We start from the raw sequence: 10,157 nt of genomic DNA, 5'->3' as shown, positions 1-10,157 counted from the left end.
CTATCTAGTTGCATTATGGGAAATGTGGTTTCCTGTGGTTTGTTTAAAAAAAAAAAAGGTTCTTGTTCTTGTTTTAATGTGGTAAGCACAACGAGTAGTCTTGGCGTAGACCCAACCAACACTGACTCAAGTGACATCACTTGAGGACATTTCACACAGTTCCCTCTGGAGCCTTAACCTTTTTTCACACATGCAGTACTCCCCAACATCTTATGTGTAAAATCTGTGGAATTCCCCTTTAAGAGGAAGATATTCATAGAAACATCTCTCACTTTCTACTAGATACTTTCACTTTATTTAGTTGAATTATATAATAGGTTTCCTGCAGATGGTTGTTGACTCTTTAATTGACCCCTCGGGAAAGTCAAAATCATCCAGATCCTAGCTAATATTGGAAAATGTTGAATATGTAAGATATTCTGTAGCATCTAAATAAAGCTTGAATTTTCCCTTTGAGCTGCTAATTGTATCCTAGGAAATCAGACCCCTTATATCTTAGTATCACATTATATGTAAAAAAAAGTTTTCAAAGCTGTATTCAAACGAGTTTAAAAAAAAATCTTTTTGCATGATGTTTTGCCACCACCTGCACATTTCCATTAATATTTGCACTGATTGCCTGCATGCACCTTGTTAGCTGACTTTATTTACACACCTCGTTTGGTGTCATCAATCTGAAGGAATTCATTCAGAACTAAAACATAAACTGCATGTGGACTCATTGTGAACTTAAGTGAGCATGAGAAGGGAGTGAGTGTGAGAGGTAGGTAGCGGGGGATGGATGGACGGGTGGTGAGTCAGAGGGGAGATGGAGTCAGAGAGAAGAGAGGGAGAAGTGCTGATGAATGGGTTGATGGCACACTGACCCACTAATGTTGCAGCTGCATTGCCAGTGGCTCCTCCTGGCCTAGTGAAACACACACACACACACACACACACACACATGCACATCCACATCCACATGCAAATTAATAAGCACTATGGACTGGACTTACTACCCCTCCTCACTAAGGGCTTTTAGGACAGGGTTACTTGTGCATCATGCACACTTCCATTGTTACACTTTTGCATATGTGCTGCTGAATTAAGAACGGAAAGTGAACACTGACACACTTGTGACACTTCTGCTAATATCTCTGACTGTTTGCTGGTAAAGGTCATGAAATGGAGGAAGCAGTGCAGTGCCCGCACAGGAAACATGAACCAAGTTTCACAACGTTTGCCCCCCACTGGGATTCTAAATCTGTCAAATGTATTTTTGGGTTAGAATGTCTAATGAGTTCCTGAGTATAGCCTTTTGTCTTGAAACTGTGAGCAAGGGGACTTATGTTCAAGTGTAAAACATGTCAGGTCTTCTGGAGACAATCATCATGAGATGTACATGGTGTAAAGTAAAATGTTTTGTGTCGTAGCCTAGTGCAGACAAAAATGTAAAATTTAAATTGTACTGTCTGAGTTACACTTAAAATTAAAATTGGCCAGTTAGATTAATTAAATCCAATGGTAGAACTGAAAGCCCGCCATAGAGCCCAGTATTTCTTCCTCTTCTTCTCAGACTCACTGTTTCTGTGGCCCCCTACAGTCCCTTTTGGACAGGGTCAGGGTCCAGGTGTTTGCTCTTCCTTTTATGTCCAAGTACATCAGCACTCTTCAATCAGAAGCAACTGGCTTCACTGGGTTCTGTGTTCCAGCAGTGTGTAGAGCTTCAGAGATTCACTTTCCGATGTCGAAGGCAGAATCTCCCAAGATGTCAAGGCCAGCTTTGAAACCAGCTTCTCTTCTCAAAGGAATAGTGCAACATTTTAGGAAATATTCTTAGTTGCGTTCTTCCAGAGAGTTAGATTAGAGGATTGATACCACTCTCATGTTATTACGGTAAATATGTAGGAGGTGGTCAGTTTAGCTTAGCATGAAGATGGGAAAGAGCTACCATTAACACGTTATATATATTGTTTGTTTAATCCATTAAAAAAACAAAGTGTAGAATGCAGGAAGTTACTGCGCCTGAAGAAATAGTCTATAACCAGCTTAAAACCTAAACTTGCCATTTTTCCACTTCTGTATTTGTACAGATTAAAGAAACAGGATATATGTTAATTATACAACTAGAGGTGCTAGTAGGTGGATTTTGTTACATTTGGACAGAGCAGGCTAGCTGTTTCCCCCTCTTTCCATCTTTATGCTAAGCTTGTAGAGACAAGTGGTATCGATCTTCTTGTATAACTCAGCAAGAAAGTGGAAAAGAGTATTCCCCAAAATGTCCAACTTTAATGAGTAGACATGGGAGAACTATAAACAAACTGGGATAAAATAAAGATTTCTTTCTTTTTAGAAAGAAAAGAAGAAAAAAAGAGAATCTCCTGTAGAATGTAACAATCTTGAACATTTGCATTATACCCTTACCACTGCTCAAAACTAATGAAAACTTTGTGTGGTTGGCACTGAAACCTTGATGCTGATTTTCAGTCTTTACAATTGATATGTACATTTCCTAATTAGAGTTGAAAATCCTCTGCAACAGCATTGAGGCCATCCCGGGACACCTACATTTTATGCCCCATCTCTATCATGTCTACATTTATAGTTATTTTACTATAAAGAAACCAAGCAACCCATCATTCACACCAGTGAGCTCGATCTTGCTGTTGAGGACTCTGTATAGTTAACTTATTAAGTCAATTTGAGAGACTGTATGTAAAGGAGATAAAGATCTAATTAAAAGCTCAACACCTTTCAAGGATCAGTGCTGGCAGTGATAGATGCATCTCTGAGATGATCTTTTATACACAAACATACACCAAAAAACCATGATGACACATATCCCCAGGGAAAGGAAGCACACACACACACACAGAGTGCGCGTATTAGGATGTGATGTGACTGAGAGCTAGTGACAGGTCGGTGCGAGGAGGCTGGCTGGATGTGCACTCTTTCAGGGTGGCTTGACACTGCCTCTCCTAATATCACCATTAGAGATCTTCCATAACGAAAGCACACACCAATGGGATGCCATCTCCTGTCTGAAAAAGAAAATAGGCCAGACAGAGTGTTGAGGACTCAGTGAATGCAGGGTCTTTGTTTGTATTTCTAGTTGTTAGCGCCATAAAACATTTCATCATCTCATTTGGTGTGAATAAACAGAAGAGGAAGGTGAGACAGGTTCTCTGCCGGCCATATGGGGCTTTAGCCTACAGTGCTGCTTACATAAGATAAGGCAGTCAGCTGGTTAGGGGGAATAAAGGTCCACTATGTAAACCCAAGACATCAAACCACAACCGTCCCCAGCCTAACCCAACCCGGGGCTGCAGGGACTGCCGGGAGGTCATATCGTTTCCAAAGAATGTGGAGAATCTGTATCATTCTCATTATGAGGTGAATTTGTTTAGCATGTGGTCTGCGTGACGGTGAGGTAATGAGGTCAAGTATGGGTGATGGAGGAAGGCAGCACTGGAGAGAAAATGTCGACCTGTAGCCGGAAAAGGGCAGTGGCTCTGACATACTGGCAGCCTGAAATGCTACAGTAGCAAGGCTGCCCTTGGCATCACCACGCACACATCGACTTTGCCCTCCCAGCACACCCTCTAGGCTGGCACATGGAGCGGTGGGGGGAGGGAGGCTGCATGCCCAAGGATGAGACTAAAAAGAGAGAGCGATCCGGGGATGGCAAGATGGCTGCGTGGCTCAGCCTGCCTCTCCTGTTAAATTAAAGACTGTATACGAGCCGGTCTGCTGAACTAGACGCACCGCACGGATTAATTCATATGCTGAGATCAGAACATCCGTAGCTTCGCCACCAGCAATCACAGACCACGCTTTTGAAAATTCCATATCAAAGAAACACACAACACACATTGGGCAAATCCCAAAATGATTCCTGGTGGATAATTTTTACTGCAAATGCTTTCAAGTCTCAGATTGTGCACCTTTGAAATAGCGCCTAACTGGAATTTGATCTATGCCTTAGGCACAATATGTGCACAGCATTTTTTGGGGGGGAGGAGGTATAGCACTACAGGCTGATGATTATATAAATTACAGTAAAGAGAAGTGATAACCAGTAAGCTAGACGAGGCAAATGAGTTGGTAATCAGCAAAGACAGAGAAAGAGAGAAGGAGGGGTGTTGTGTGGAGAAGTGTTGACCTAATTCTGTGCAAATGGCTGCTCGTGTGATAGACAGAATTGTTGGTGCTATATATTGTAATGCCTAAGACTGCGGCTGAGCCAGGCTTGTGTGTGTGTGTGTGTGTGTGTGTGTTTTTCGCCATACTGCTCGAAAATGTATTTATGTGGGTGTTGGGGGAGGAGCTACAGTGCTGCAAAAAGGAGTAAGGGGAGAAACTGGAAACAAATTCATGCATTTAGTTGAACAAATTGAACATTTCAGAAATATAATGGAATTTTGAGAAATGTAGACTAAATGGTAGCAGTACTTCTGCTAAGTTCTGTGAAGTCAGGGAATAGCAAATTGGATAGCCTATATGGCAGATTTGTATGACTGTCTGCACAACACAGTGGTGGAAGCCACTTTTAACATTAACAAACAAGAGGTAATACAATTTTCAATCGCAGTAGAAGGGAAATAAATAGAACAAACAATGAATGGAATTTTTCACTGGAAGCACTATAGGCCCCCTTTGAAATAAATACCTGTCTGCCTTTTTTTTCTCTCTTTGTCTGTCTCTGTTTCTTGTTACCTGTCCTCCAAGTTGACAGAATCATACGTGGCACCAATTACTCGGGTCTCAGCCTGTCAACTGGAGGAGAGCAAAGCCAGAGAAAGTCAAAATGACAGCCGAGCATCTCCTTACCCTCCACTGTGGGGTTAGAGGCTCGCACAGTAGCAGGGACACACATCTCTGATCTGAAGTGTGAATCTATGTGTGTGTGTGTGTGTGTGTGTGGGTCTAACATTAAACCAATACAGAACATTACATCACATCACTTTTTAGCCACACTGGTGGTGTAGGGATGTCAATAGAAATAGCCATGTTGGCCTGTTGGGTGATCCACCACTTTGGTCCAGACTAAAATATCTCAACTTCTTCACAAGATGATGATGACTTTTACCTCTAGCTCTACCATGTAGTTCAAAACTATTGAACTGCCATCAAATTTGGCACAGACGTCCATGTTCCCCTCAGGATAAACTGTATAAACTTAAAGTGATTCCCTGACTTTTAGTGCCATCATCAGGTCAAAATATTTAATTTGTCCAATAGAGAGCTGAGGTGAAAGCATAATTTCCAGATTTTGTTCGAAATAGGTTAACTAAAAATCTGACTAAAAATCCAGCCTTGGAACACAGCCTTGCTCGACAGTATCATGTCATGTGGCTGGATAAGGACGACAGCAATGATCTAATATTGTTCTTTATTCAGTATTTCTGTTTTTAGCATACTTAACAACAAACAGCATTTCCCATAAGCCCTGGACCATTAAGTCAGTTGATGAGTCGAGTGTCTGCAGCTAATTCAGACATGTCTGTAATAACAGCAGCAAAAAGAGGAACGAATGGTGTCGACATCTTTCAGTCCATAGAGACTGCTGCCAGTCATTTGTAAAAATTACTTTAGTGGAATGTATTTGTGAATTTTATGGATATAGATGGATATAATGTCAGTGTCCACCCTTTAGCACTGGTTAATTTTTGATGGGCGCTGTTATCGCTTTATCTCATGCTCATAAATTAGGCTAATCATTTAACTGGGATAAATCACAAATGTTTCCATGTTCAATGTCAGTTTGGCATCAGGAACATGCTTCAGTTTTTCAAAAAGACCGGTGACAGAAATGTTGTATTGCATTGAACCCGGATGTGACTCCGAGCCTTTAGCTCTCTCTACTTGGGTTTATGACCAAATAGCCTACCTGCTAAACTAAATGCACTCAGCTATATGTGTTTAGTGCTAATTAGCAAATGTTAGCATGTTAACTCACTAAACTAAGATGGTGAAACTGGTAAACATGATAACTGCTAAACATGAGCATGTTAGCATTGTCATTGAGAGCATGTTAGCGTGCTGACGTAGCATTTAGCTCTGTTAGCATTTAGCGATATTGTTATTAAGTAGGCATTTGCTAAGCTTTCTGACCAAATCTGATATGCTAAAAATGGTTGAATTGAATCGATTTAAATTAGGTTTTTTATATCATCGGTCACAGATTGCTTATGGAAAGGTCTTAACCCGATGTGAGCATAGTGCAGTATTTTAATTGGATTCCACATAAGTAACCATAAATATATTTTATTACTACTGTTAAGGTGGACTTTAGAGTGGCATTATCTTAACACTACTGCAGAAGCTTTTCCATCCTGCCAAGAATAAAACCTGATGAATTGTAATTGTGTTGCATTAAAGTTGTCAAATTAAATGATACGGAATATCAGCACAAAACATCTACTATTGGCAGTTTCAGCACTGGTCATAAAAAGACATTATCAGCACACCACCACTGCGTTTTGTGTCAACATGTGTGAGCCTGCATCAGAACGTCTCTGCATCCTTCATTGCAATGGTTGTAAAGCACCAAAGTGAAACCAAACAAATGCTTTTGCTTTCCAAGTGAGTGTCTATTTTTGAAGTGCATCCACCAGAAGTGAAGGAACGGCCCAGATCTGCTGTCAGCAATCAACAGATGGCTGATTAACATTTCCAAATGTGTAGTCAAACTCTGGAATGAAATGGGGAATGATTGGAATTCAGCGAGAGACTTTATCTGCTCGCACACCATTGAACAGTCTCTTTCTCCCTCTTTTCTCTTGCCTTTCCTCCCTTTGATTAGCAAGTAAAACATTATTCTGATGGCTCATTGATCGCCCGGGACTTTTACACAGATAGACAGTATTTATGGCTGTGTGCCCTTGGAAAAACACACTCGAGAGCAGCGCAATTTACTTCTCCTTTTCACACTGCTACCTCCTCAACACACACTTTCTCTCCCTACGCTGCCACTTCTCCTTCTCCCTCCTCCTTCTCTTTCTCTTTCTATCTCGCTCACCTACCTCCATATCACTTTCCAATCAACTAAATTCCCCTGGCACAGCTGAATAATGTGTCATCATTCACTATAGCAAGTGCCTGTGCGCGCGCACACACACACACACACACACACACACACTGGGCCTATCCTATAATGTCATTATGGCACCCACTGAGTCAAATTACACTGAATCAATAGGTCTTGTTTATCTGTTGGGGGGCCTCCCTGCTCTCAATTACAGCCCAGGGGAACATCTAAGGAGAGTGTGTGCATGCGCATGTGAGGTCTCTTTTGAGATGGCCCCGGTGTTATCAGCGGCCGGCGTGCCTCTACGTGACTCTCCATGTAAAGGAACTGTTGCGAGCTCATGTGGACAGTCCCTTTGCTGGCCCTGCATGGGGATGACAATAACAACATCAATGCAGATATTGCCAATAGCCAGATAAGCTAATTGACTCCCTGACTGTCTCAATGAAAAGCCCATTGAGATGCAGCCCAGCGTCTGAGAAGAGGCACACAACAATGAGGAGAATGTTAATGACTTGCTGTTTTGACTGCAAGGTAAACAGCACCAGCCCGAATGCCTCTTAGCATTCATTCTGCCACATTATCACACGGCACACAATGCAGCTGTTATAGGATCCAGTGATAAACATTCCTGGAATCACAGGCGTTGTTTGCAAACACGGTTAACACTCGGAGGATGCCAGCAGGAGGGGTTGTTCTAAATTAACACACGGGAGGGTGCACAGGTAAAACTTCAAATTTTTATCATTCTTATCCCATAAAAATCATTGATTCTGATTGACTCTTTTGATTCTAAAACGAGAGATATCGACTTTATTGTAGTCAGGTCAATCCCTGAATATTACCTAATTTGCCAAAATGACTGCAAAACCTGATATAGACGTAATATGTGGTAAGTGGAATCATGACTAACTGTCGACTGACAAGATATTATTCAGCCAATGTGAAAAATTATAAGACATAGTTCTTAGCTTAGAGACTTAGCAACATGGCAAAACCTGTTTTTTCATATCAGTGGATATCAATATTTATGCTGATATAAATTAAGTCACTATTTCTATTCTGTTCTGTCAAGATTCCCAAAGTATAAGACCTGACATTTTTTTTTAATAATTATGGTTGGATAGATAGATAGATAGATAGATAGATTTATATCAGAATTCTAATGTCAAAAGCATGCCATATGTTTGCCTCAGTCAGTTTACTTTTGGGGCTGTATTCACACCAAATCAGGTGTTGTGGCGAAAACATGGTGGGGAGCGCAGGGAATGCTGAAAAACAATGCAGCAGCCCTGCAGCATAAAGTTGAAAATGAACTGTTGAAACAACCTGAAGTGTTGGCCGAGAGAGAAAAAGACTGTGAGCAGGGGTGGTTGAGTGACCTAGAGAGTGAATGAGTAGAGGGAGTGGTGGTAGCGAGAAAGTAGGTGAATCAAAACCTTATTTTCTGAATAAACACGCTTGCATACCTCCACACAACCCTACAGGAAGCGCCTCACCGCCTGGTTGGAAATAGCTTTATGTTAGAACTGAGTTATTAATGCGTTGTCATGCACGTAACAGCATATGTGAATAGTGTTTATAGTGTTTATCCTATATACTCTGTCCTGTCCTACACAATGTCAACTTTGTATCATATCAGTTCACTCATTTTATTGACAAATGTATTGTGATCTCTACAGAGGCATTCTGGGTGGGCTGCAGTGATTGACAACCAAGGTGATAAACCCCTCTGATGGGGGGTCGGTCAACCTTTGTATGGACACTTTCACAGACAAGCAATTAGCACACTGAATACAGACCAGACAGCCAATTAGAGCACCACTGTTAAGCCCCTCTGTATGTAAATTAGTCCAGGAATTTGCAGAAAAGCACTCAAGTGCTGTTGGAGATGGCTAAAATATTGTCAGCAGAGCTGAAAAATGAATGCAGATGTAATTAGGAAGCTGCAGAGAGTGGAACAAGATGAGGAATATATGTATGTTTAAAAGAGAGGAATCCAAATTATGAGAGTGCGAAGAAAGCAGAGTGAAAAAGGGAGGGGTTGGAGATTAAGAAAGAAGAAGCAAGGCGAAGGACAAGAGGGTGAGGGGGTGGAAAAAGAAGAAGAAGAAGAAGAAGAAGAAGAAAAGAGAGAGACTGGGATGAGACCAAATGCTGGCCCACATGAATGTTTCAGAGACGTAGTGAAACAGGCCTTCAGTCACCCTACATACACACATAACACAGCTCGCTGTGTATTTATAGGACATGGTGTGTTTGAGTGTGGGACTGTATGCAGGTGCAGACTCTAGGCATTCCTTTTGATCATATAGATGAGATTGTGTGTGTGGGTGTGTTTGTGTGTGTGTGTGTGTGTGTGAGCGTGCATGGGAGGATAAATTCAGCTGCAGAGACTTGATGAAAAATCCTGCGATGTGGTGAATTTTGTATGGGATCACGCTAACACACTTGATCACTTGAAAGACGTGTCATGGCTGATGGCGCCGTATGCAACACCTCTAACACCTCTGAGATGTGCACACACATGCAACACGCTCCTTCCCTCCCTTGGGTTTCAGAACTCTTCATTTATTGAAGCTCACTGCACATGTCCCAACCAAAATGTATCTTTTCTTTACAGGTAGCATATTATTGTATGGTTGTGTAAGGTTGTTTCTGTCCGTGGTTGGCCAGTGATGCCTGTCATGTTATTAGTTCATGTGTTTAGCCCCTCATCACATATACTCATGTTGGGTAATCTCAGCATGTCACACTCAGCTGCTTGACTGGAGCCGTGGTTTAGCAGAGACTGAGTATATCTGTGGTAATGGGATTGAGCTCATGATGGTAAATCCAGTCACATCAATGGTATTTTCTCCTTTTCATTTTCTATCAGCATGGCCCTTTCTGTTTTATTAGAACTGTAAAATGCTATTTGGTTTAAAAAGAAAATCTTGTAACATTTTTTCCAAGCGATATGATCTGCCACAACATAACTCCATTTGTTTGCAGTGTTTTAATTACTATGTTTTTAAGTAAGTCCAATAACAAAAAACAAAAAAAATGCTTATCGCTCACTCACTTACATTTAGGAAATATGATTATTTGCTTGATGAGAAAGATACTAATCTTAATTTACAGCTAGCCTGGCTTTGTCCATGGGTAA

Source organism: Morone saxatilis, unplaced genomic scaffold (assembly GCF_004916995.1).
Source record: "Morone saxatilis isolate NCDOM2014 unplaced genomic scaffold, NCSU_SB_2.0 Contig9, whole genome shotgun sequence".
Classification (NCBI taxonomy): domain Eukaryota; kingdom Metazoa; phylum Chordata; class Actinopteri; family Moronidae; genus Morone; species Morone saxatilis.
Note: the sequence above shows the minus strand (reverse complement) of the source record.